General features: G+C 40.2%; 1 protein-coding gene across 2 annotated transcripts in view; it reads right to left on the reverse strand.

The window, feature by feature from the left end:
- The window catches only part of LOC138176911 (interferon-induced very large GTPase 1-like), a 60661-nt gene that overhangs the window by 28971 nt on the left and 4611 nt on the right, over positions 1-27079 (reverse strand). For both annotated transcript variants that reach the window (XM_069107843.1, XM_069107844.1), the window contains exon 2: positions 11067-11242. The gene's annotated coding sequence lies outside the window, so the exon portion shown is untranslated. The remainder of the gene's footprint in view (positions 1-11066; positions 11243-27079) is intronic.

Consider the following 27079-nt stretch of genomic DNA (forward strand, 5'->3'; position numbering starts at 1 on the left):
ATGACCTGGATCAAATCTGGGCTCAGATACTCAGCACCACACCCAGAAATAACTGGCTGTATGACCTTGAGCAAGTTACTTACCCCGATTGCTTTAAAAAAAAAAAACTGCCCTAGTATCCTCAGAACCAGAGGGTAAAAGAGAAATTAAAGAATTCACTGATGACCATGTCAAAGAGATTCCAAAATGAAAACTCCCAGTAATATTATAAGCAAATTTCAGATCTCTCAGGACAAGGAAAAAATACTTCATGCATCCAGGAAAAAAAAAAAAAAACCATTCGAGGGCGGCCAGGTGGCTCAGCGAGTAAGAGCATCGGCTCCAGTGTTGGGATGACCTGGATCAAATCCGGGCTCAGATACTCAGCACCACACCCAGAAATAACTAGCTGTGTAACCTTGAGCAAGTTACTTAACCCTGATTGCTTTAAAAAAAAAAAGCATTCAAACACTGTGGAGCCACAGTCAGGTTCACAAAAGATTTAACAGTCACCATAATAAAGGCGCAGAAGGCAAAGGAGTGAGATCATAAACAAGAATATACTACCCAGCAAAACTGAGTATAATCTGGGGTGGCCAGGTGGCGCAGTGAATAAGAGTGCTGGCCCCAGAGTCGGGAGACCTGGGATCGGTTCCAGGCTCAGATACTTAACACCCACACAAAATAACTGGCTGTGTAACCTAGAGCAAATTACTTAACCCTGATTGCTTTAAAAAATTTTTGAGTATAATCCTTCAAGGGTATAAAAAAGTCAATTTTCAATGAAATACAGGAATTTCAAGTATTCTAGATGAAAAGAACAGAGGTGAATAGTAATTTTGACTTTCAAAGATAAGACTCAAGAGAAGCATTAAAAGGTAATCGTGAGTGGAAAATCACAAGGAACTCACTAAGGTTAAAATGGTTATATTCCCAAATGAGATGAGACTTTAGAACTTTGCCATTATTAAGGCAGTTAAACAGATTTTACATAGACAGAGAGCAAGGGTGTGAGCTGATTGTGTTGCAATGACCTCAAGAAAAAGATGGGAAGGTTGAAAAAGGAAGATGCTTTGGAACCAAAGGGAAGGAAGAAGAAAAATGTGGAATTTTTTTCCCACATAAAAGAGGCATACAAGGAAGAATATTTATAGTTGAGAGAAAAATCGGGGTAAGTGGGCAACATTTGAACTTCACTCTCATCTGAACTGGTTCAAAGAGAAAAATGTCTATCTATCTATCTATAGATATAGATATACACACACTCAGTTACATGTACATATATATAGTTATACATATACACTTAGTTGGGTGTAGAAATCTATCAGACTGAACAGGGGAGTAAAAGGTAATGGGTCTAAGATAGAGTGGGGGGAGGCAATAAGAACAGATTAAGGGAAGCAATGGTCAGAAACAAAACAGAGTTTTGAGGAGGGGAAGAATAAATGACAGAGAGAAAGAGATAGAGAGATAACATCCAAATTCGTAAAGGGAATGTTAAATTAGCTAATAGATAAAATAGAAGGTAAAACTACATTTCTGGGGACCTCATTTTACCCATTTCAGAATTAGATAAATCTAACCATGAATTAAAGAAGAAAGAATTTAAGGAGATGAATAGAATTTTAGAAAAGTTAGAGATGATAGGCTTCTGAAGAAAAAAAGATGGGAACAGAAAGGAGTATGTTTTTTTCCCAACTATATATGACATCTTCCTAAAAATTTTACCATGAATTAGCTAGTTATACTGGCCTCTTCTACCTTTCTCTGCCCAACCTCCACAAAAGCCACAGAAATAAATGCAGAAAAACAGAAATATCAAGTGAATTCTTTTGGAGCAATAATATGATAAAACTTACATTCAATAAAGTACCTTGGAAGGATTAAATAAAACATTTATGCCTTCATTCATTCTAATTCTAATTCATCTCTAGAGAGAGAACTGATAAACTTATTCATTCATTCTAATTCTATAGAAACAATCAATAATTTCATTCAATATGAAACAATGAGACAACATACCAAAATTTGTGAGATGCAGTCATAACAATGCTTATTGGTGAACTATATGCATGCATGCATGTGTATGTATATACATACATATGATGTTAGTATGAGTGTGGGTTGGTGTGAGTTTGGGTGTGTATGTTTACATCAATAAAAAAGAGAAAGAGATCAATGAGTCATACAATTTAAAAAACTGAAAAAAGAAAGAAATTAAAACTCATAATTAAACACCAAAAAACCATTAGAAATCAAAGGAAAGATGAACAAAATTTAAAATAAAAAGACCACTAAAGTAATAAATAAAACTAGCTGATGTTCTTATGGGTGAAATAGAGAACCACTTTGGTTAATTTGAATTTTTGCAAAATAAAAGAAAAAATTATCATTATCAAAAGTGAAAATGGTTAATGCACTACAAGGGGAGATTAAATTAAAGCAATAATTAGTAGCTATTTTGTCCAGTTATATGACAAAAAAATCTAACAAGATAAATGAAATATGTGAGCATTTGTAAAAATATAAATTGCAAGCATTAACAGAAGAAGAAATCAAATACTGAAATAACCCCATAATAGAAAAAAGAATAGAATAAGCTATAAATGAGTTTGCTAAGTAAAAAAAAAATGCCTAGAGCTAAATGTAATTACAAGTGATTTCTACCAAACAATTAAAGAACAATTAATTCCAGTACTATATAAACTATTTGGGGAGAAATAGATAAACAAAGAGTCCTACCAAATTCTTACAATAACACAAACATGGTTTTGGTACCTAAATCAAGGGGAGCATCATAAAAGAAAGACTATAGATCAATTTCTCTAATTAACATCAATGCAAAGAAAATTTTAATAGCAAGGAAATTACAACAATATATCACAAAGATCATAAAATATGACAAGGCGGAATTTATATTGAATGGAGGGCTGGTTCAATATTAGGAAAACTCTAGGCATAACTGAACATACCAAAAACAGAAGCAACAACACAAATGTGATTACTTCAATAGATGAAGGAAAAGGCTTTTTTGACAAAATATAGCACCTATTCTTATAAAAAACCCTAGATAATATATGAATAATTGGAACTTTTCTTAATATGATATCTATCTAAAAGAAGGAGAAAGCATCAGTGGTAGTGGGGATGAATTAGATGCCCTCTCAGTGAGGACAAGGGTGAAGAAAGGATGTACATTATAGCTATTAGTGTTCGATATTGTACTAAGAATGACAGCTATAGCAACAAGACAAGAAAAAATTGAAGGAACAAGGAATGGAAACGAGGAAACAAAATTATTACTCTTTGCAGATGATATGACAGTGTAATTAGAGAACCCTAGAGAATCAACTTAAAAAATTAGTTGAAGTATTAACAACTTTAAGAAAGGGGGGGGGGGGGGGGCGGAGCCAAGATGGTGGAGTAGAAGCACGACCTTCCCGTGGCTCCAGCTTCCAACCTTCCCTAATCCATGTAAAAAGGGGACTCTAAACAAACTTTGGAGCTGCAGAACCCACAAAATGACACAGAGAAGCTAACCTCCCACTGAGGACAGCCCCACAGGCAGGCAGGAATCCAGCGCAGTGCTCTGGGAGCCTAGCCCAGCACCACACCGAGGCTTTAGCCCCAGGGACAGCCAGACCAGACACCAGCCAGAGGGACTCCAGGTCAGCAGCAACTGTGGCTGTTTCCAGATTTATCAACACATAGACACAAAGGACAAAGTGAGAGGTTAGTACAGTCTGGACTTTGGGACCAGTAAGTGGGAGTGCATGGCTTTTACCCCCAGGGTGAAAAGCCGCTGAGACACTGGCACAGCCAGCCAGCTGTGGCGGCTCCAGCTCTTGGCCTGCAGAGTGTAGGGGGACCAAGCACCAGTCTGAGGGGTAATTGCTCTTGCTTTAACCTGCTTGGATCTGGATTGCAGTCTAGGGTGGAGGTTCTGGGTTGTGTGTCCAGCTTGCCAGAGTGTGTGGAGGCCTCAGAGAGGGCACCTATCTAATACTTCCAGCAGCTGAGAAAACCCCAGCATTTGGGATGAAAGCTCCCCTGTCTGGAGGCAGAGTCCTACTGTGGCAAAAAGCCCAGGGGTCAAGTGACTGAGGGGCGACATGACCAGGCAAAGGAAACAAAGCAGACAGAAGATTCCAACATTACACTCCTATTTTGGGGACAAAAAGGAGCAAAGAATGGAACAGGAGGAAGACAGTGAAGTCAGAATTCCTGCACCAAAAGCTTCAAAGAAAAATAGGAGCTGGTTACAGGCCATAGAGGACCTTAAGAAAGATTTTGAAAACCAAATAAGAGAAGGGGAGGAAAAATTGGGAAGAGAAATGAGAACAATACAAGAAAATTATGAAATGAGAGTCAACAGCCTGACTGAGGAAAATAATACCTTAAAAAACAGACTGACTCAAATGGCAAAGGAGGCCCAAAAAGGCAATGAGGAGAAGAATGCCTTAAAAAGCCGAATTTGCCTGATGGAAAAAGAATCTCAAAAACTCAATGAGGAGAATCATTGCTTCAGAATTAGATTGGAGCAAATGGAATCTCATGACTTTATGAGAAATCAAGATGCTGTTAAACAGATCCAAACAAATGAAAGAATAGAAGGCAATGTGAAATATCTCATGGGAAAAACCACCGACCTGGAAAATAGATCCAGGAGAGATAATTTTAAAATTATTGGACTGCCTGAAAGCCATGACCAAAGTAAGAACCTAGAAATCATCCTCCAGGAAGTTCTCAAAGAAAACTGCCCTGACGTTTTAGTACCAGCGGGAAAATAGAGGTTTGAAGAATCCACCGATCACCTCCTGAAAAATTTCCCAAAAAGAAAACTCCTAGGAATATTATAGCCAGGTTCCGGAATTCCCAGGTTAGGGAGAGAATATTACAAGCAGCCAGGAAGAAACAATTTTAATATTGTGGAAAAACAATCAGGATAACCCAGGATCTGGCAGCTTCTACACTGAGGGATCGAAGGGCTTGGAATATGATATTCCAGAGTGCAAAATAGCTGGGATTAAAACCAAGAGTCACCTACTCAGCAAAACTGAGTATCATGTTTCAGGGGAAAATATGGTCATTCAGAATAGAGAACTTTCAAGCATTCTTGCTGAAAAAAACAGAGTTGAATAGAAAATTTGACATTCATATACAAGAAGCAAGAGAAGCATGAAAAGGTAAACAGGGAAAAGGAATCATAAGGAACTTATCAGAGTTGAACTATTAACATTCCTGCATGGAAAAACAGTAATTGTAACTTATGAAACTTTTCTCAGTAGTTGAAGGGATTAGAAATAAATATATATATATATATATATATTTGTCTATATATGAGGGTATATGGGCATATGAATACATATGTGAATGTGTGTACATATGTTTACAGGTATACATAGACAGAGGGCACAGGACCAATTTAACAGGCAGGAATGTTACTTAAAAGGTGAAATTAAGAGGTGAGAGGAATATAATGAGAGGAGATGGGGAGAGACAGATTGGGCTAAACTATCTCATACAGAAGAGGCAAGGGAAAATGGTTACAATGGAGGGGAAGAATAGGAAGGCAAAAGGAAATGGGTCAACCTTATTCCCGTTGAATTTGGCTTGAGGAGGGAGTGATATACACACTAAATAGGGTATCTCACCCTCCAGGAGAATAGGGGGGGAAAGGGATGAGAGGGGGGAATAATAGAAGGGAGGGCAGGCTAGGGGGGAGGGAGGTTGGAAGCACTCACTTTTGAAAATAGACGGGATCAAAGTGGAGAGTAGAGCGGGTGGGAGCTGGGATGGGAGGGAGGGAAGTGTAATCAGTCTTTTACAATGTATCTACTATGTTATTGTTTTGCATTAGCCACACATGTGCAACCTATACTGAACTGTGTATCTTCCCAGTAGGGGTGGGTGACAGGGAAGGAGAGGAATGAATCTGGAATTGAAAGTTTTGAAATCAAATATTCAAATATGTATATATATATATATATGTATATGTGTGTGTGTGTAATATATATATATATATATATATATATATATATACTATTATTAATACCATCTTACATGTAATTGGGAAATGGGATGTGCAGGCACTGAGGCATAGAGATCCACTGGAAAAGTGGAAAGGGGTATGGGGGAAAATGTGGGAGAGAGCAGATTGGAGGAGGGGATATCCTGTGGAACTGCTATTTTGGGGAGGTGGGTGGGGGAGAAATGGGGAGAAAATTTGTAACTCAAAATCTGGTTGAAACAGATGATGTAAATCAGAAGTTAATAAAGCATTAAAAAAAAAGAAAGTGTCAGGGAACAAAATAAAAACACATCAATTATGAGATTTGGGGGCATCTAGATGGCACAGTGAATAGAGCACTGGCCCTGTAGTCAGGAGTGGCTGAGTTTCAAATCTGACTATAGACACTTAGGACTTATTAGCTATGTGACCTTAGCAAGTCACTTAACACCAATTGCTCTGCTTTCTGCCCTCCAAAAAAAAGGCCAAAAGAAAGAATTTAAAAAATAAATTATTAGATTCCTATATATTACAAAGAAAACCAAAGAAAAAGAGATGGAAATATGTTTCATTTAAATTAACAGCAAACATAAAATGCTTGGGGGTCTACATGTCAAGATACATCAAGGAACCATATGAGGGCAATTACAAAACACTTTTACATAAATAAAAATAGATCTAAAGAATTTGAGAAATATTCATTGCTCGTGAGTGGACTGAGCCAATATAATAAAAAGATAAACCTATTTAAATTAATTTACTTATTCAATACCATACCATTCAAACAACCAAGAGCAAGAACAATACAAAGGAATTAGATGGGGGAAGGGGTGCTGTTGGTTCTGGAAACCTACTTTCATTGGAAATGGGTTTAAGAGAGGAAAATACATATACATCTAGAAGAGTATAAAAGTCTTCTAAATTTAAAAAAGAAATAAAACTCTAAAGGAATAGGGAGGGGGAGAGGATAAAGGAGGAATCATTAGATGGGAGGGTGAGGGAATAGGTTAAAAGAGGGGTATAAAAGGATGTTTAGATTTAGGAAAATGAGAGGATAAGGGGAGAGAGCTTTAAAGGAGAGATGGGAAGAAATAGGTCAGAGGGGTATGTACAAAAGGGAGTCTAGATTTAGGGGAATGGGAGGACAAGGAAGGATTGCTGGAGTGGGAGTAGTTTAAGTAATAGTAAAGCAAGGTAGCAGGTAGAAGTAAAGTAGAAGATTTAGAAGAGATAGGAGAAAAGGGATCAGCCCAAATATAAAGACAAGATTAGGAGTAGAATCTCATAGGGAAAGTGTCTGTTTTTATATGCATGTATGTTTATATGTATGTGTGCATAAATATGTACACATGTACATATCTATTAGCACCTATATCTAAATATATTCATGCTCAGTTGTAGCCTTGGGGTGACAAGTAGGGAGGAAGAAGTGGGCAGGGGGAAGAATAAAGTAAAAAGCCAGCAACAGAGAACAAAAGAAAACCTACAAGGAAGCAAAGAAAAGATAGACAGCTTTCAACTTCACACACAGTATTTAGGCTTTCTTGAAATGATAAGTTATTGCTATACATTTTGAATCCTCACCTATGTTCTGCTGTGCACATGCCAAGTTTTTTTTTCTTTTCTTATTTTATATTTAAGTTTACAATGCTTCTTTTTCTTTTCTTATATGTTTTAGTATTTGACTAAAATTTAAAAATTAGAAAAATAGTTTATATATGTATAAATATGCATGTGTACAGATACATATATATAGTCAGCATTTATGCAGCACTTTGAAATTTGCAAAGTGTTTTCCATGTTAACTCTTGTAATCCTTACAACAATCTTATGAGGTAGGCTTTTACCATCCATATTTTATAATTGAGGGAGATATGACCAAGGTCACAGACTGTGATAGTAATGGCAATTAAAGATTCCCCTGTATTGGCTTGGTTTTCAAATTGATTGTGTTAAAACCCAGAGTTTGTTAATCCCACCTGTGGGATGGGCTTGTTGATGTGAAAAGAAAGTCCTGAACTGGGAGGAGCTGGTGATGTAGATTTGGAGAGACACTAGAGAGAGGCGGAAGATTTTTTTGGAAGCAGCACCTCGTGGAGAGAGAGAGACTAAGAGAATTGCTGGTGGCCGCTTTGAATTGCCCTGGACTTTTGAGACCTGCCCCCTGAGCTGCCAAGGACTGAGGAGACATGGCTGTTTTGCTGGTACTTTGTCTGTCTGTTTTGATGTTGTTTTGCCAGATTTGTCCACTGGTGAAAGACAGTCATTTTGTTGAAGAAGTCCTGGAACCTGGCTGTTCGCTAAGAAGCCCTGAGACTGTCCTGCAGACAGAGAGTGAATACTGTCCACTGGTGAGGGACAGTGCTGTTGTTGCAGGGGTCTGGAGACTGTCCTGCAGACAGAATGAATACTGTCCACTGGTGAAGGACAGTGCTGTTGTTGCAGGGGTCTGGGAGCCTTTCTGTTGGTTCAGAAGCCCTGAAGAAGGATTTTCTTGTTGTATGTTTACAGAAATCCTGGGACAGGGCTTTGCTAATGTGTTCAGGGGTTCTAGGACTGTTCTACAGACAGAGGATAAATTCATGAAGGGACTGGCAATGTATCTTATGGCCTTGCTAAGCCTTGTCTCTCCAGGAACTAAGATTGCTGAGAACTTGCCTCCTGTCAAGATGAAGAAAAGACCTCCATTTGGGTATTAAGTGCTGTGTTTAAACTTGATGTAACTCTGGGGTAGATTCAATTGTGATCCAGGAGTGGGGAACTTTTGACCTTATTGTGCTCTGTGATTGACAAATGAAGGTACTTTACCTATGTTTGGAAACTAATCTCCATTTGAGAAGAGGGGTTTTGTGGTGGACTTAATTAAGGTATAGCCTAGGGGTGGAGTAGTATTTAGAACAGGGACTTTGTAATTGATTGAATGATTGGAAGATCCTGGGGTGGGGTAGTACTTGGAGATTATTTAATCACACTTAGTAAATGCTGTATTTTGAATGATGTCATGTTTTGATCTTCTCTGTTCTTGGTTTGTCACTGAATAAAATAGAGAGCACCTATGCTGGTATTTTGAACCTGGGAAGTTGCTTTTGCTTGGCATTACATTACACAGACATAGGAAGAATCTGTAGCATGGTTTATATGCATGTCTTCCTAACTCCATGCCCGTAACTCTCTTCCCTTGGACCCCTTTGTGCCTCCCTTTCTGTACCTCTTACTAGCCCTATATCTCTACTCTATGTGTTTATTGCTTTCTGTCTCTGTTCCTCTCTCCTGCTCCCTTTCTCAGTGTCCCTCTATTTCTCTGTGTATGTTAGTGGGGCTTTGTCTTGCTTTTTGTCTCTTAACATCTCTGTCTCTCCATAACTCTATAAGGCTCCACCAGCACCTTATTTTGTGAGTTGGACAAGTCACTTTCCCTCTCAGGGAGCCTGTACCATCAGAAGGTTGAAGTAGATGAATTGTCTACACCCTCCATGCCTCTTAATATACCAGAGAGTTATCACCAGAACTCCTTCTCAAATCAGACAAAAGACAGTATATGCCTCACTCTGTGGAATTTAAAGTTCCATCACCATCAGGTTTGCTATTCTTGTTACTCTCTCAATAAATGACTCACTCTAATAGATATACATACAAGTCTTCTGTAGACCAAATAATGGTAAGTAACTCTACTACTATTGGTCAAAGATATGTCAATGTTGTTACCATCAGTAAAATACGAGTTCATTTGGCAGTACCACTCAATTCATTGTAGCTTTTTACCATCATGTATTTTCTTAGTCACTAGATGTTCAAAGCACAACTACTATTGTGGGACTTGATGTTTTCCAAAACCAAATGAGAGTCTTCATTTTTAAAAAGGTTGGGAAACTACAAAATAGAAGGAAAGGGGTGGAATGGAGAACATCTTTGAAGATCGGCCCCCCTTCCCTTTCTATAATATGCTCCACTCCCATAACAACAAATGTAAGTCCTGGTTTGGAAATAGGAATTGCATGCCTATATACAGGAAAACTCCCAACACAGAGAGATTTTATTCCTTTTCTCAGACTCCTCCTTTACTGAAGGGGAAGAAGAGGACATGGCATCAGAGGAAATAAATGAACCTGCTCTGACAAGCCCAACCAAGCAAGAAAGGACCAAAGATAACTTTCCTGGATGGAGGGCAACACAGTAAAGCCCAGCAGAACCAAACATAAGTAAATCTCCCATAGAAAGACTTCAAAGTGTGGGTCCCGATATAAGGGACAGAGGAAAATGGAAGAGAAAATGTACTGATACTCTACCTAGGGGTAGCTAGGTGCCCCAGTGCCCCCCTGAAGAATGCCTGCCTGAAGGTCTGGAAGCCTGTGACCCAAATCCCTGAACCACCTGTTCTCCCCAAACATTCTGATCTCCCTCATTCCCAGATTAATCTGACTCCAACAAAACTCCCCTGTGTCTTTTTTCTGTCTCTCTGCCTTTTGCTGCCTGCTTATCTCTCTTTGTCTTCTTTCTTTGGTACATTTCTGTGTTTCCACTAGCGTGATTCTCTCTCTCTTTCTTTCTGTGTCTTTCATTCTCTCTCCCCACCTCATTACTCATCCCCCACCACCACCTTATCCCAAACCCATTTTTGTTTCTGTCTCTCTTTCTGTTTATATATCCATAATGCCAGGCTCATGACCAATGTGTATCTCCCCTTCATTCTCTATTCTTGTCTCTTTTTCTAACTTTCTCTCTCAAGTGCGAACTCTTTTACTGTTGCCTGTGTCTCCCCAGCATATAGCAAAGTGCCTGGCACACAGGTACCTAATATTTGCTTAAAGAGTAATTACTATGTCTTTTTTGGCCTCTTTCTGTTCCATTGTCTCTCTTACTCAGAATCCTGACTCCACTATTCATGTAACCTAAGTCGCTTTATTTCCCTGAGAATTACTTTCCCCATTTTCACAATGAACAGTTTGGTCTAGACTGTCCCTAAGGCCCTTCCTAGGAGTCCCTTTCACTCTTCCTGTGGCTCACTTAGTCTCAGCACCATCCCTTCACTGTTTCTCCCCTCCCTCAGGATGTTTGCAGCCCTTCACTTCCCACCAACCTTGCTCTGCAGGCCACACGTTGTCTGCTCTCCCTCTCAGATTCAGGGGCTTATCAAAGTCCCTGTGTCTTCAGAGATGCTGGCTGAAGCTGGCCTTCCGTGGGACTGAAGTTTCCTCTTCCTGGAGTCTGAAGTCCACAGCACTGGGGAGACCTTCTAAAGGTGAGGCAGAGCACCTGAAGAACAGAAAGTAAAAGCATTTTCAAACAAACAGAAGGGAATATTAAGATAAATTCACAGGAAAAGAAAAACAAGGAGGGAAGTGGAACTTGCCCTACCACCACTCAAATTATTGTCTAAAGTGCTAATTAGCCAGAGTTGGGAACACCATAAAAGTTTTTTAAAAGATAAAAGAAAGTCCAGATTTAGAGCTAAGGCATACATCTGTAATAAATTCTTTTAATTTTTCCCAAACCAGTGATTCAATTTTTATAGAGAGCTCCCTCTACCCAAAAAGAGCTACCTGTAATCTGCAACTTTCATTCACATAGAGTTGCCCTGGAAAACTGAGAAATTAAGGGTCTTGCCTAAGGTAATACAGACATTTTATATCTGAGGCAGGACTTGAACTCTGATCTTCTTGGTTCTTTGCTTGGCTTTCTTTCTACTATACCTCAATAGTTCCCATATGTTTAATAATTGTGCCCAAGCTAAAAACTACCAAATCTTTATTTCCAGTCTTAGTCTCTCTCTTGACTGTAACAGCAAGCATCCTAACATACCCAAGATAGCTACTAGCACAGGTTCCTTGGTTTGCTTTTCTAAAGGAAAGCAACTCAAAAGGGGTTAACAATCTTACTTTAATCAAACATGTATATCATTCACTTAGTTCAGGGGGAAAATTCAGCACCCTGAACTTCAGAGAATATAAACAGAAATTGCAATCAGACAAAAAAATACAGACAGAGAGAATAACGAATTTCAACAGACCAACAGACAGGGCTTCTAGCTGTCTGACCATTACATACATACATAGTTACCAGAGAGAGAAGCACCTACATCTAGGTTTTCAAAGCTGAGGGGTTCAACTGCTACGCAGAGTCTCATCTGGTCAAATCATACAACTCTTCCCATAAGTAAACCCAAAGCAAAACCTCACCTCAAAAGGATATATAGAGCTTTCTCCAGGCTCAGAGGACATCAAAACCTTTGTAACCCACTGACTAATCACAAAGAAACAAAAGGTGTGGGCCTTCCTGAAAAAGAAGCCTCCCCTAAGCAAGCTTCCCTTCTTGGGCTGCAATTGAGGCCATTTAAGAGTCAGGGAATATCTTCAAATTCCCTTACCATTACACTGACCTCTGACCCCCATCATGAACTGCCTACTACTCATTTAGAATTTGATGTCCCATATACATTTCAAACTCAACATTTTTAAAACTGCCCTCATCTTCCTACCCCCCCCCAAATCCCTCTTTTGATCTTCCATTTTTTCTGTTGAAGCTACCACCATCCTGCCAGTTGTCCAAGCTCACAACATCAGTGTTGAAAATGGAATTTATAATTTTCATATTAATTGACATGATATGTGTAATGAAAATACTAATAATTTAGTTTTTTCAAGAGCTGCCTTTCCCATTTTGTGAGTCAGACTCACAATTCAACTTGAACCAATCAATCAAACTTTCAAAAGGCATCCTTCTACCTACCTGCCTGAAGTGAAGCAAATCAAAGACTGTAGAATCTATTCCTATCACAGAACTCTGGTTTTGCACTTTAGGGGAGGTAGTCACAATCCCCAAAGACTTGACTCCAGAATTGTTGTATTGTGGGACATAGAGGTTTTCCTTGGGAAACCACTAAATGTTTGTTTGTAATCTCCCTTACCCCCTGCTTCTCTAGTTGTGATTTAAGTGTATAACCTGTTCTTTTGCTTCAGCTAACAGAATATTCCTCACTCTGAAATGGATTAAATTACATGATTACTGGCACTGCTGTCTCTGGGCCTGCTTTGTGAGACTGAGCATTCTCAAGTCATAGAATGGCTCAGTAAAAGCCCTGTTAATGGTGTCATCCTCAACTCCTCCCTGTCTCTCACCCCATGCTCCCACTCAGTTGCCAGATCTAGTGGCTTCTTCCTCCCCATTATCTCTCATATGCGTCCCCTGCTTCCCCCTTGCACATCTACTGCCCTAGTTCATCACCCATCACCTAGACTATTAGAGTGGCATCCTAATTGGTCCCACAGAACCACTTCTCCCTGCTCCCCACCCATTTTCTACACAACTACCAAAGTGAATAATCTCAGGTCCAAGGCTGACCATGCTACTCCCCTAATCAATCAACTGTACTACGTCCTTATTACCTAAAGTTTCAAATATAAACTTGTCTTGATGGGGATGGGATCTGAACACCTAAAAGGGTTCAGGATCAAGGGTGAGGGCAGTGTCATTGCAGGATTTCATGAAGGATTCGGGTTCATGACCAAGACGATTCTTGGGTGTTGTTTGGTTAGGTAAGACAAAGGTTATGCCTTCTGTAGTTATTGATAAGATACAAACCTACCCCACCCTTACAACTGTAAAGTAATTGCAGGAATTTTTAGGCTTATTGTGATATTGGAGAGTGTTCATCCCTCACTTAGTTCAGATCTTGAAGCCCCTATGTGGTATGGCACATAAAGAGGGTCAGTGTGACTGGAAGGAGGAGGGTACCCAAGCCTTCAGTCCTACCAAGGTGGCTGTTAAGGCTGTGCGAGTGTTAGTGTCTTTCATTCTTCACATGCTTGTGAATTAAATGTTCCTATAACCCCAGAGGAATATGGATGGGGACTTTGGCAAAAAATGGAGAGGGCCCGGCAACCAATAGGGTTCTGGTCACACTTATGGAAGGGAGCAGAGGTATGGTACTCTTTTACTGAAAAGCAGTTATGTGCTGTGTACCATGCCCTCCTTGCAACAGAACCTATCACAGAAGGGGCGCCAGTAACAATGCGTACCACTTTCCCCATAGCTGGATGGGTGCATGATTGGAATCAAAAGCCAAGAAGTGGTGTAGCACAGACTCCAGCCCTGGCTAAGTGGGGTTCCTACCTAAAACAGCCAAGCTCAAAGTCCACCAGTCCACTGAGCACTGAGCTTCAGGCAATCTTTGACCTGTTACATATGTGTCTGATAAGGCAGAGGAGGTTATGGATTTGACTGTATTGGAAAGCCCTACAAAGAGGGCAAGGGACCCATATCCCCTACTGCTTGGTACACGGATGGGTCCAGCTGGGGGCAACCCCCAAAGTGGAGGTCTGTGGCCTTCCACCCAGAGACTGAGACTATATGGGATGGAGGCAGGAGAAGGGCAAAGCAGTTAGTGGGCTGAATTGTGAGCTATGATTTGTGGTGACCCATGAGAAAGGCCCTTTAACTCTTCATACTAACAATTGGCCTATATTCCATGGCCTAACGATCTGGCTACCAACCTGGTATTCTTCCCAATGGTTAGTGAGTCATTGACCATTGCAGGGTATGGACAAGTGGAAGGACTTGTGATCTGGAGGACAGCAGAAGGTGGTAACCATGTTTCATGTAACTGGACATACTCCCCTGGTTTCACTAGGGAATGATGAGGCCGATGCACTAGGACAAGTATGGTGGTTTGAAGATGCCCTGGCCTCAGATGTGGCACAGTGATTGCATCACAGATTACATTGTGCTGGGCCCCACACATTGTGGAAGATTGTTAACCAATGAGGCTTGCCCTAACCTATGAAGAATTTGTTGCTAACCATGATTGTGTGGCCTGTTCTAAAGAGGACCCCTGGGGCATACTGCAGGCAGATGGCACTGTGACATGGGAACTCCAGCCCCTGGCAAGGTGGCAGATTGACTATACTGGGACACTCCCACTTTCACAGGGTATCAGTATGTTTTGACATGTGTTGATAATGGGATTCCCTGCCTGGCATGCTGATTGAGGCCATACAAAGAGGGGACTTGAACAATTGTTGGCTACATATCAGTGCCACAAAGTGCTGAAAAGTGACCAGGGCACTCGCTCTTCTGGTTGTGCTATACAGTCCTGGACAAAGGACCAGGGCACGAACTGGCATTTTTACACATCCTACAACCCACAAGGGACCTGCATCATCGAGTGATACAATAGAATGCTGAAGCAAACCCTAAAAGGAGTCTATGAAAGGGCATTCTTTTGCCAGTGCCAACAGCACAGAACCCAAGAGATACAAAGGTCTAGATGTGGTCATGGACTTTACAGCCAGCTAACACTCATCAACTGGCTCTGTTGGCCCCTTGCGGGACAGGACTACATGCAGGACTTTTTTGTGTGCCATCTGTGAGGGCTGTGTGGCCACTGACCTTGATGGTGGTATATCTGCCCTGTTTATCAGTGTAAGGAAAGCTGTTTTTAGGAGGATGTTTGTACTAACTTTGTGGATTTTCCCCACATCCCCTATGCCTCTCTACACATTGCCCCTTCTGTAACTGCCATTGGAACAGGGATAAAAGTCTGGTATACCAAAATGGACTAGAGCACTATCCTGGCCATGGTGTTATCACAAGATAAATCACTTGCATGTATACTTTCTGATGGTTAGTATTTGCCTTTGTTAGTGACTTTGCACCATTTGTCTTATCTTCCTTAAGGTATAAAGAACCCAACTTGTGCATGGACTGGGACTAGCTAGGGTAGACAATAAATCGGTTTGTTAGTGCTGCACCAAGATCCCAACTAGTGTGGTACTTGGATTGCTGTAGAGAATTCATCTGCGGAACTCTACTTGGACTGACCCATAGGGGTGGAGAGATGAGACCACCCAACACTTGAGACCCATTATCAGCTTAACCACACTCAAACCCCTTTAGGTTATTCAATGTGGGATTGGCTGGGATGGACCACTGCCACGATGGTAGAGCTGGTGGTCACTAATAAACTCTGTGTAGAACATACTGACACCAGATACTACAGTAATAAGGTGGATACCTGCTCCCTTGTATCACACCATCAAGATTGTCAGTACTCTGAATATAACTAATCCAAAAGACTGGTGGTACCAAATCCCAAGTATTAAAACTGATGCCTATATACTTCCTTGGGGCAACCTGTGAGTTTGTGGTCAGTATAGTTGTGTAGCAGCAAGCACCCCAGCATCCCCAGGGTGGCTACCAACACAGGTTCTTCTATCTGCTTTTCTAAAGGAAAGCAAATCAAAATGGGTTAACAATCTTGTTCTAATCAATCAAACATATCATTTACCTATTTCAGGGGGAAAAGTCAGCACCCCAAACTTCATAGTATACAGACAGTTTACAAGCAAAAGTTACAAGACAGAGAAACATTTCAAGCAGACAGGCCTCCAGCTGTCCAACCATTACATCCATACCTAGTCAGTTACCAGAGAGAGAAGCATCAACATCTGGGTTTTTTCAAAGCTGGGGGGGCTCTCAATGGCTGCCCAAATCACACAACACTTCTCAAAGTGAGGCCCAAAACAAAGCCTCACATCAGGGTTATATAGCCTTCTCTGGCTTGGAGAATGTAACAACCTTCTTGACCCACTGCCCAATCACAAAGTATCTCCTGAAAAACAAGCCTGCCACCACAGGCTCCAGATACACTTAAGCCTAGAGGCAGGGAAGATCTTACACAATACAATCTTACAAAGATGGCAAAAACATAAATTTACATTCCCATTACAGGTTGGCTATAAGTCCTTTAATTGGACTTGTTATTGCACTTGGGGAAAGCCATATGTACCAGACAATATTTTGAAAACATTGCCAGATACACCTGCAAACTGGGACATGTACAAGCACAGACATGGGCCCCACATATTGTGTGGTGGTACTCTTCTTTGCCCCCTTTTTCCTGACAGCTTCTATTGAGATGAATTGAACACTTCCATAGTGTTCTCAACAGATTGTCATCAATCAATGCTGAGGCCATTGACCATTTAACTCAGGTTGAAGTCAATCCCTCCCTAGCCAATGTTCCAACTGAAGAAGAGGCTTTAATTGCCATTAGGCTCCTCTCATGTGCAAAGCACTTGGCACTAATTCTAGTCCAGCTGAGATTTACAACATAGGGGGTCCATTGCTCATATAAAAGCTGACTCATATTTTCCAGGTTATATGGCAAGAGGAGGTTAGGCCATGGAGTTCAAGGGTGACTCCATTGTCCATCTCTATAAAGGTAAAGGAAATAAATTGTCCTGTGACAATCACAGAGGGATCTCTCTTTGTCATTGCTGGCAAGATTCTTCCCAATGTTCTCCTTAATAGGCTGATCCTTCACTTGGAAAATGGTCATCTACCTGAGAGCCAGTGTGGTTTCAGAAAGGACTGAGGAACAGTTATGGTGTCTGCTTCCCAACAACTCCAGGAGAAATGCTAGGAGCAGAAAATGTACACAATGTTGGTAGATCTGACCAAGGTCTTTGATACTGTAAATCATGAGGGCTTATGGAAAATTCTGTCAAAATATGGTTGCCCAGAGAAATTCATCTGCACTCTATGTCAGTTTCAAGACTGCATGCTTGCCCAGGTTCTAGATAATAGACAATGCTCTCATGCTTTCCCAGTCACCAGTGGAGTGAAACATATAACCTGCTCCCATGCTTTTTAGCATGATGCTTTCAATCATGTTGTCAAGTGCTTTCAGTGTGGATGAGCTGTCAAGGTCATCAAGGTCATCAAGGTCAGCTACCACCCTGATGGCAAATTCTTCAACTTGAAAAGGCTACAAGCCAAGACCAAAGTGGAAAGAGCATTGGTGCATGATTTTTTGTTGGCAGATGATTGTGCCCTCAGTGCAGCCTCTGAAGCTGAGATGCAACAAAGTATGGGTCAGTTCTCTGCTGCTTGTGGTAATTTTGACCTAAAAATTAAACTAAAAAAAAATAAGTGATTCATCAACCATCACCATATCATCCATTTTTGAACCATCAGTTACAGCAAATGGAGAAGTTTTGAATGCTATGGACAAGTTCACTTTCCTTGGTAGTGTACTTTCCAGGGATATACACATTGACAAAGAAGTGGACTCACATTGCCAGAGCTATCTCAGTGTTTGGGAGGCTCTGCAATGGAGTATGGGAGAGAAGAAGTACTAGACTGACTACCAAACTGAAGGTCTACAGAGTCATTTGCTGACCTCATTGCTGCATGTCTATGAAACCTGGACAGTATACCAGTGGCATGCCAGGAAACTGAATCGCTTCCATTTGAATTGTCTTAGAAAAATTCTCAAGATCAACTGACAGGATAAGGTACCAGACACTGAGGTACTAACTCTAACTAAACTGCCAAGCCCTTAAACTCTGCTTCAGAGATTGCAGTTGTGAGGGGTTGGAGTTATGGGAACGGGAATCTGAAGATCTTCCTTGCCCCTTGGCCCTTTGATAGGCTTAAGTGACTCTGAGAAACTTCCCTGATTTGAAAATATACTCTGTCCCCTAATAGGTTGAATGTGGTCACATGGAGCCTATGGCAGAGGCTTGTTTTTCAGTAATGCCCACACCTTGTTACTTTGTGATTGAGCAGTGGGTCAAGAGTGTTGTGACATCCTCTGACCCAGGAGAAGGCTATATATACCCTGATGTGAGGTTTTCTTTGAGACTCACTTATAGGAAGAGTTGTGTGATTTGGCCAGATGAGACTCTGGGCAGCTGTTGAGCCCCCCGGGCTTTGAAAACTCAGATATTGGTGCTTCTCTGGTAACTGACTAGGTATGGATGTAGTGGTCAGATAGCTGGAAGCCCTGTTTGCTGAACTGTTTCTCTGTATTTTTTTGTCTGCTTGTAATCTCTGTTTGTATTCTCTGAAGTTCGAGGTGTTGACCTTTTTCCCCTGAACTAGGTGAATGACATATGTTTGATTAAAGCAAGATTGTTAACCTATTCTGAGTTGCTTTCCTTTAGAAAAGCGTATCTAGCAACCCTCCTAGGTATACTAGGGTGCTTGCTGCTACAGTTGATCATGTTGTTCAAATGCAATAATGTACACTTGCATAAAAGACTATTTTATGGAGAACTCACAAGGGAAAGCACGCACATGGTATTCAGAAGTGATATAAAGACAACCTCAAGGTCTCCCTTAAGAACTTTGGAATTGATTACATGACATGAGAGACCCTGGTACAGGCCCACTCAGCATGGAGAGCCCACATCAGAGAAGGTGATGTGTTATACAAGCAAAGCAGAACTGAAACAGCTCAAAGAAAATGCAGGATGTGCTCATTTAGAGAATCCATCCCAAATGTTCATACAAACTATTTCTGCCTGGCCTAAGGTAGAGAATTCCGAGCTCTTATTGGTCTGATCAGCCACAGTCGGACATATTGAAACTTGACTCAAGTATAGTGATGTCATTTTGATCCTCTTTGAGAATGAAGGACAACAACCAACCCTGTATGTACCTGTACATATGATATGCATATTCATATACACATATACATATACATAAACACATGTAATATGCACGTATGTATACCTATACATATATTTTAAAATATATACAAATAAACACATACACATATACATGTACACATACCCACAAAAAATATATTTATACATATATACAGACATACACAGTCTTACGTACATACACTTAGGTACCTATAATCATAGTCCTATGTTAACATTTACATTCATAAACATCTATACGACAGTACTATACTTGTTTGTCCTCTTTTGCAGACAGTAGATAATGTTTTCCTTCAGAGATCCAAGTCTTTCCATATTTTTCTAAGTCCACCAACTCATTGTTACCTATACAACAACAATATTCCAAACTTATATTGTCCAGTTATTTCAAGTTACCTAAAACAATGCTAACATATAGTGTAGTTTCCCTTTTTTTGTCTTTTAATTATCTTTTATTTTAACAGATGTAGCAGCAAGCTCCCTTGCATACCAAGGATGGCCTGCTAGCATAGGTTCTTTAATCTGCTTTTCTAGGAAACACTGCTCAAAAAGGGGTTAACAATGCTACTTTTAATCACATTCACTAGTGCAGGGGAAGGGTCAGCACTCTGAATGTCAGAGAAAGTACAAGCAGAGAAATTACAGAGAAAATACAAGCAAAGAAATTAACATAAAGACCAAGAAATAGGGTTCTTAACTGCCTGAATCAAAGCAATATTGCTATACACTTTACATACATCAGTAGACCGAGAGAGCCTTTATATCTGAGCAATTGGAGGCTCTGAACAAATGGCTACTCAGACTTTCAACCAGAAAATCAAAACATCCTCCTCATAAGTGAACCTCCAAAGCAAAATACCAACTGAGAGTATATATACACTTCTCAGAGCCAGAAGGCATCACAACCCTCCTCACTCAGTGCCTAATCAACTTAGTACCAAAAGGTGTGGATGCCTTCCTACAAGCAAGCCTCCCATAAGCAAGCTTCTCTCTCCCAATGGTCTCTGTGACTCAGGATGTATCAGAGTTGTGAGCTGGGCCAGAGCTCAAAGCAGGTCACATAGGCCATTTAATAGATGAGGAAGATCTTTCTGTTCCACTAACATTACAACAGACAAATATAAATTGGTGAATCTTTCCATCCAAAAATAATTTCATGGTCCTAATTCGCATAAATCATTTAAACATAGCTAATTACACCTTTGGAATATAGGTAATATATAAAACACAACTGGATTGATCATTTTTTTCTCTGATGCACTTTTGCAGGGTTGCAGAGTTTGGCAGTGTACTCCTCCCTGGGGCCCTGCATCTGACTCAAAGCCAGTGTTCCTGCTACAGGACAGCAGGAAATAGGACTAGGGCAATGCCTAGGTGGCCTAAGTGTATTGGGGGGCAGGAGGAAAGGGAGACTCCAGGAATACTGCAACTAGCACAATCAGTAACATGTCACTCTTTCCTTCCCCTTCTGCAATTCCCAAGTGGGAGCTGACTTTTCTCTTGTTGTGACCCTAAAAGGTTACATGGCTTACTGCTATCCTCAGAATCAAATACAAGTGAATACAGCAGAAAGGGGGGCTTCTTCTCAGCTATCCCTTCCCTAAGTGAAGTACAATGACAGCAGCATCCAGACTACAGAGGGAAAAGGAACAAAAGGACTGCCCACCTATGCAAGAGGACAAGAGCAGACACAGCCTGATCTTGGCACAAAATAATCCAGGAACTGATATTGTATATGTGAGTGAACAGAAGCCAGCTATGAAGATAAAGAAAAGATACTATGAGTTATGAGAACCTCAAGAGCTGAACCCAGAGGAGAATAACAATGCAAAAAATATATGTCACCAAGGTGGTGAAGTAGATAGAGTACTGGGTGTAAAATCAAGAAATCCTGACTTCAAATATGGTGTCGGATCATATCTGTGTGAGCCTGGGCAAGTAATTTACCAACTCTAAGAAGTTTTTGCTGTTGTTCATTCATTTCCTGTGAGGGGACTGTTGTCCCCATATCCAGGTAACCTTAACAACAGTAATCCAGGTTTAAAACCTGTGGAAAGAAGGTGCTGTATTAGGTTGTATGCACAGATCTTTGTCGTAAGGTCTCGAAGGTCACAGCTGCCTGCAGTCCCTCAAGCACGCCTAACAGCCTCTTACTTGTTTAGATGACAGTGTATGGGCTGGTTTGGCCTTCCCTGAAAAGCTGATCGTTTCTTTTGTTTTTCCCCTGTTAATGATCAATCCTATATACTCCAAAGCCTACACGTACACCAAAAGGTTGAGATGATATATAAACACACTTTTCTCTGAATGAACTTGAGCTATATGATTTTCTCATATGGACTCCTGTCTCCCTTTCATATCTCTCTGAGAATTCATGCATTAAACTGGTCTTAGTGCACCCCAAGGCAGCTGTGGGGATTCTGACACAAAGGGTCCTTACAATTTCCAATACATGGTGACTTTATCTGGAATTTTCTTGACCAAGATATTAGAGTGGTTTGTCATGTCTTTCTCCTGCTCATTTAGCAGGAAGGAAACTGAGGCAAACAGGGTTAAGTGATTTGCCCAGGGCCATACAGCTAGTCAGTGTATGATATCAGATTTGAATTCAGGAAGATGAGTCTTACTGACTCCAAACCCAGCAATCTATCCACTGTGCAACCTATCTGCCGACAGCTGCCTTAGTTTCCTCAAATGTAAAAAGGGCATAATAATAGCACCTCCCTACCAAAATGATCATGAGGTTTAAATGAAATAAGATCTGTAAAGTGTTTAGCATGTTGTCAGGCATAATGTCAATCCTTAATAAATCCATCCTTCCTTCCTTTCTATAAGCAAGGCCTTAGAGAAAAGAATGGCTACTCCATAAGGACTTCAAGAATGACCCAAAGACATAGATCCAGACCTCATTTCTAAAATATGTAGAGAACTGAGTCAAATTTATAAGAATATAAGCCATTCCCCAATTGATAAATGGTCAAAGAATATGAAGAGGCAGTTTTCAGATGAAGAAATTCAAGTTATCTATAATCATATTAAAAAGGCTCTAAATCATTAAAGATTAGAGAAGTTCAAATGAAAACAACTTTGAGGTACCATATTATACCTATCAGATTGACTAATATGACCCAAAAAAGGGAAAATAACAAATGCTAGAGAAGATGCTTAAAAATTGGAACACTAATGCATTGTTGGTGGAGCTGTGAATTGATACAACCATTCTGTAGAGCAATTTGGAACTATGACCAAAAGGCTATAAAACTGTGCATACTCTTTGATCCATCACCATTAGTACATTTGCTATCTCAAAAAGATCATAAAAAAGGAAAAGGATACATATATACAAAAATATTTCTAGCTGCAACTTTTGTGGTGGCCAAGAATTGGAAATTGAAGGGAGGGCCATCAATGGCAGAATGGCTAAACAAGTTGTGGTATATGAATGTAATGGAATACTATTCAGCAATAATAAATGAGGAGTAGGCAGATTTCAGAAAAACACTGAAAGACTTACCTGGATTGATGATGAGTGAACAGAACCAAGAGAACACTGTACACAGTAACAGCAACAGTTAAGGTAGGGTAACCAGCAGGAAAGCCCAGAGAAACCAGCTCACCTAAGCCTGGAGCCCAAGGACAGGTTTTGGACTTGGAACATAAGGGTGTTCTTTATAAGAATTGCCTAAACAAAGACTCTAATCCCCATTCTGCCACACAGACTAAGGTCTTATAAAAGAAAAATTATTACTTCTATGTGTTGGGAATAGGTTTGTATGTTGGTTATTATACATTTCGAAATAAATGTTCCTTTGAAAAGCTAAATTGCTAGAGGGGAAATGGAACTGGGGTGCATGAAATGATCCCTATAATCAAAGGGAACATTAGCTGTGAGTAAAGACACTTGAGAAAGAGCCCAGGAAACCCCAAAACCTCAAGAGTACTAGAAAACCCTGTGGGAGTAGTCAAATTATACCTCCCAGACCTTCAGGCATTTAGGGCCAGGGCAGTCAATGTTATGAGATTATCAACAAATTATCTTGTATGTATCTTATTGATACATAGTTGATTTCACATCAGAGAACATTAGAAGGAAGTCGTTAAGAAGAGAGACTGTTTTCTGCCTTAATTTGTAACTACAAAACTGATGGAGTCTCTATGCAGATCAAAGCACACTATTTTCTCCTTTTTGTTTCTTTCTCATGGTTTTTGCCTTTTGTTCTGATTTAAGAGGGGGCATGGACATCTCAGGTATCTAAAACGATCCTTCACTGAATTGGGAAAGCAAGAATCCAATACATGCACATAGAGTTTGTTGTACAAATTCCTAAAACTGCACTAGGAAAGCAGTCAAGGAGAGGGAGAAAGAAGGGAAGGTTGGCACCAGGGATGGGGAAATGGGTAAGAGGTCTCAGGTGTGAGACTTAGAGGACAAGGTACTCATAGAGAAAAAGACAGTCCAATATACAAGCACGCTTTATTTGCATAGTCCCCCCTCCCCTCTGAACTCAGCAAACAGGGTGTCAGATTCATTTTATTTTCATTTCTCAGAATCCTTCTGTTTCTCAGAATAATTCCATTCAGCAACTACATTTCAGGTCAGATGCTCAGTGGCCTTGACTTCCTCATCTCAGAATCCAATAAGCAGGATTTGAGTTTCATTTCCCAAATTACTTCTCCTTACCAGAATTATCCCATTCAGCAACATTTCAGATCAGAAGTTCAGGGGTCCTGTCTTTAATATTGTGCAAAAGGGGCATCAGGGGAAATATATAAGAGCCTATTGGTCTTGATCCACTGGGTAAAAGAAAGTTCCTGCTCCATTGTCTTTCTGATAATATTCTTCAGAACTCTGAGTGTGTGAGTGCATGCAGGGACAGCTCTAAAACACTTTCATATTTTACAGACAGTCCATTCTAAGAACCTCCCATTTTGACTGGGGAAGATAAAAAACTTCCCAGGGAGTGACTGAATAACAGCCTAATAGCAAGGGAGATTGTGCCTAACCCAATGAGCCTGAGTAAAAGAAGAGCTTTCTTTACCCCCTTTCTAAGGGTTGGGCAGCAGATGTGAAGCTAAACTTGTGAGGAAAAACTTAATTGCTCCTAGGCAACATGGGAAAATGAATGATCATTCTAAACTGGCTAAAAGTGATAAATTTGGTATTTTCTAAAAAATGTTTTATAGTTGGCTTTGAGGCTCTTATTACTGTGTTCTATGTTAGATGTATAAGAGTATAAGACAGTGGGTGACATCTTAAAGTTGATAAATCCTCCACAGTAATGTAGGGTATGACCAAGAGATCAAAAGAATTCTCCCTGCAGTGCTTGACCTCTTACAGAAGAGGCCAGTCCTTCTGGTCATTTTGGAGCACTTGACCCAAACTGGTCAATGGATGTTCCTGCCCCAATGCTGGGTCTCAAAAGAAGTGGATCATCAGGAATGGCAAACAAAGTGAGAGATGTATCTAAATGACAAGTTTCCCTGTTATATGTAGTGGAACTAGAATTGGGCTCCTGTTGGTCAGTGAAACGTGAGAACATATGATGAGGTCAGTCTTGACCATTGGACTTGAGAAAAGTCATGGAACATTAAAGTGAGGAATTGAGAAGAGACAATTCTCTGTCCTTGAAAAGCTGGAATGAAATTCTGACCAACTAGATAATGGACTCTTCAAGTACTTGGATGAAACGATTTGACTGAACTTTCTCTTAAAGAATCCTTGAGTATCTCTAATAAGAATGTATGCTGTGGATTTTTCTGAATTAATATTGCCAGGAAGGTAAATATTTGTTCTCATCTTTTCTATGAAGCTCAGTTGATACCTATTCAGGTAAACAGAACTCAATTGGTAAACACATTAAATGGAACCTAGTTTAAAAGTATTTTTCCTCCAGTAATTCTGAAGAGGAAGAAAACAAGTGTTCTCTAAATTAAGCTTTACCTGGCATTCTCTTAAATTTTCTTTTACTTGAATTATCTTGAGTAAAGTTTAAATTGTCTTAAGACATTTCCTCAAAAAAGGTGAGTAAAGTAATTTTTCAAGGAAAGGCAAAATTTCTTTTTTAGGAATTTGGTTGATCTGACTAGTATGCGTTTCTGGTTGATTTCATAAAATTTAGTGGCCTAAGGAAATAAGAAGTAAAATCATCTAGGAGGCTTTAGAGTAGACCATTCATTGGCAAGTAATTAAGGAAAATAATGAAGTGGAATTTGTTTACATGTAAAAATGAGAAACTCTCAGGAAAACTGAAAATTTCAGCTCTGATCCCCCAATGAATTCTAGATCAAGCCTTTTTTTTTCTTTTTCCAGGGAAAAGACAGGGCAATTAGGGTTAAGTGACTTGCAAAAGGTCACACAGGCTGGATTTCAACTCAAACTCCTAACTCCAGGACTGTTGCTCTATTCGCTGCACTACTAGATAATAACTTCTAAAAGTAGGTATGCCCCAGCACTTTTTCTTGAACCTTCTTCTGCTCTCTGTCAATACTGTTTTACTTTTGTGATCCCATCAGCTCCCACCAAATCAATTACCATCTCTTTGATAAAGATTGTTAGATCTATCCAGCCATAACTTCTCAATTTACCTGCAGACTAATCTCCAACTGCTTATTAGACATCTTGAACTGGATATCTTGTACATATCTTAAACTCAACATGTCCAAAACTGAACTCATTTTCTTTCCCACAAACTCTCCTCTCTTCTCAACTTTCCTCTTTCTGTTGAGAATAACTCTACCTTCTAATCCCCAGGTTTACAATCTAAGTGTCATCCTTGACTCCTCGCTCTCTATTTCTCTCACTCTTCCCCCACCCTCCATCCAATCCGTTGCCAAGGCTTATTGACTTTACCTTCACAACAATTCTCATCTCTGCTCCTCCTCTTCTTTGACACTGCCACCACCCAAGTCCAGATCTTCTTCACATCATCCTTGGACTATTTCATTCTGGTTGGTTCCCCTTCCTTAAATCTCTTCCCAGTATAAGCTATTCTCCATTCAGCTCTCAAATTAATTTTCTTAAAATGAAAATCTTACCATGTCACCTCAACCTCTATTCTTATTCTGTCAACTACCGTGGTTCACTATTGCTTGTAGCATCAAATGTAAAATACACCATTATTCAAATCCTTCACAACCTGACCCACTTCTACCACTGTAGTTTTCTTTCACCTCATTCCTCTCCAAGTACTCTGCAATCCAGTGATTCTGATCTCCTTTTTTGCCTCCTTGTTCCTTGAACAAAGAGACTCTATCCTCACACTCCAGGCATATTCACTGTCTATCCTCCATGCCTGGAACTCTCTCCCTCTTCATTTCAGTCTCCTGGCTAATCTAGCTTCTAAGTTGCAGCTAAAATCTCAGCTTCAAAGAGAAGCCTTTCTGAACCCCCTTAAGGCTAGTAGTGTCTCTCTCTCTATTTCTCTGTCTCTCTGTCTCTGTCTCTCTGTGTCTCTGTCTCTCTCTGTCTCTGTCCCTCTCTGTCTCTCTCTGTGTGTCTCTCTCTGTCTCTCTGTCTGTCTCTCTCTCTGTCTCTGTCTCTCTCTCTGTATCTCTCTCTCTGTCTCCATCTTTCTGTCTCTCTGTCTCTCTCTCTCTGTCTCTGTCTCTCTCTGTCTCTCTCTTTGTCTCTCTCTCTCTGTCT

The sequence above is a fragment of the Petaurus breviceps genome, unplaced genomic scaffold (genome assembly GCF_028583685.1).
Source record: "Petaurus breviceps papuanus isolate PSGF00001 unplaced genomic scaffold, PetGlider_PUasm1.0 90294, whole genome shotgun sequence".
Taxonomy (NCBI): domain Eukaryota; kingdom Metazoa; phylum Chordata; class Mammalia; order Diprotodontia; family Petauridae; genus Petaurus; species Petaurus breviceps.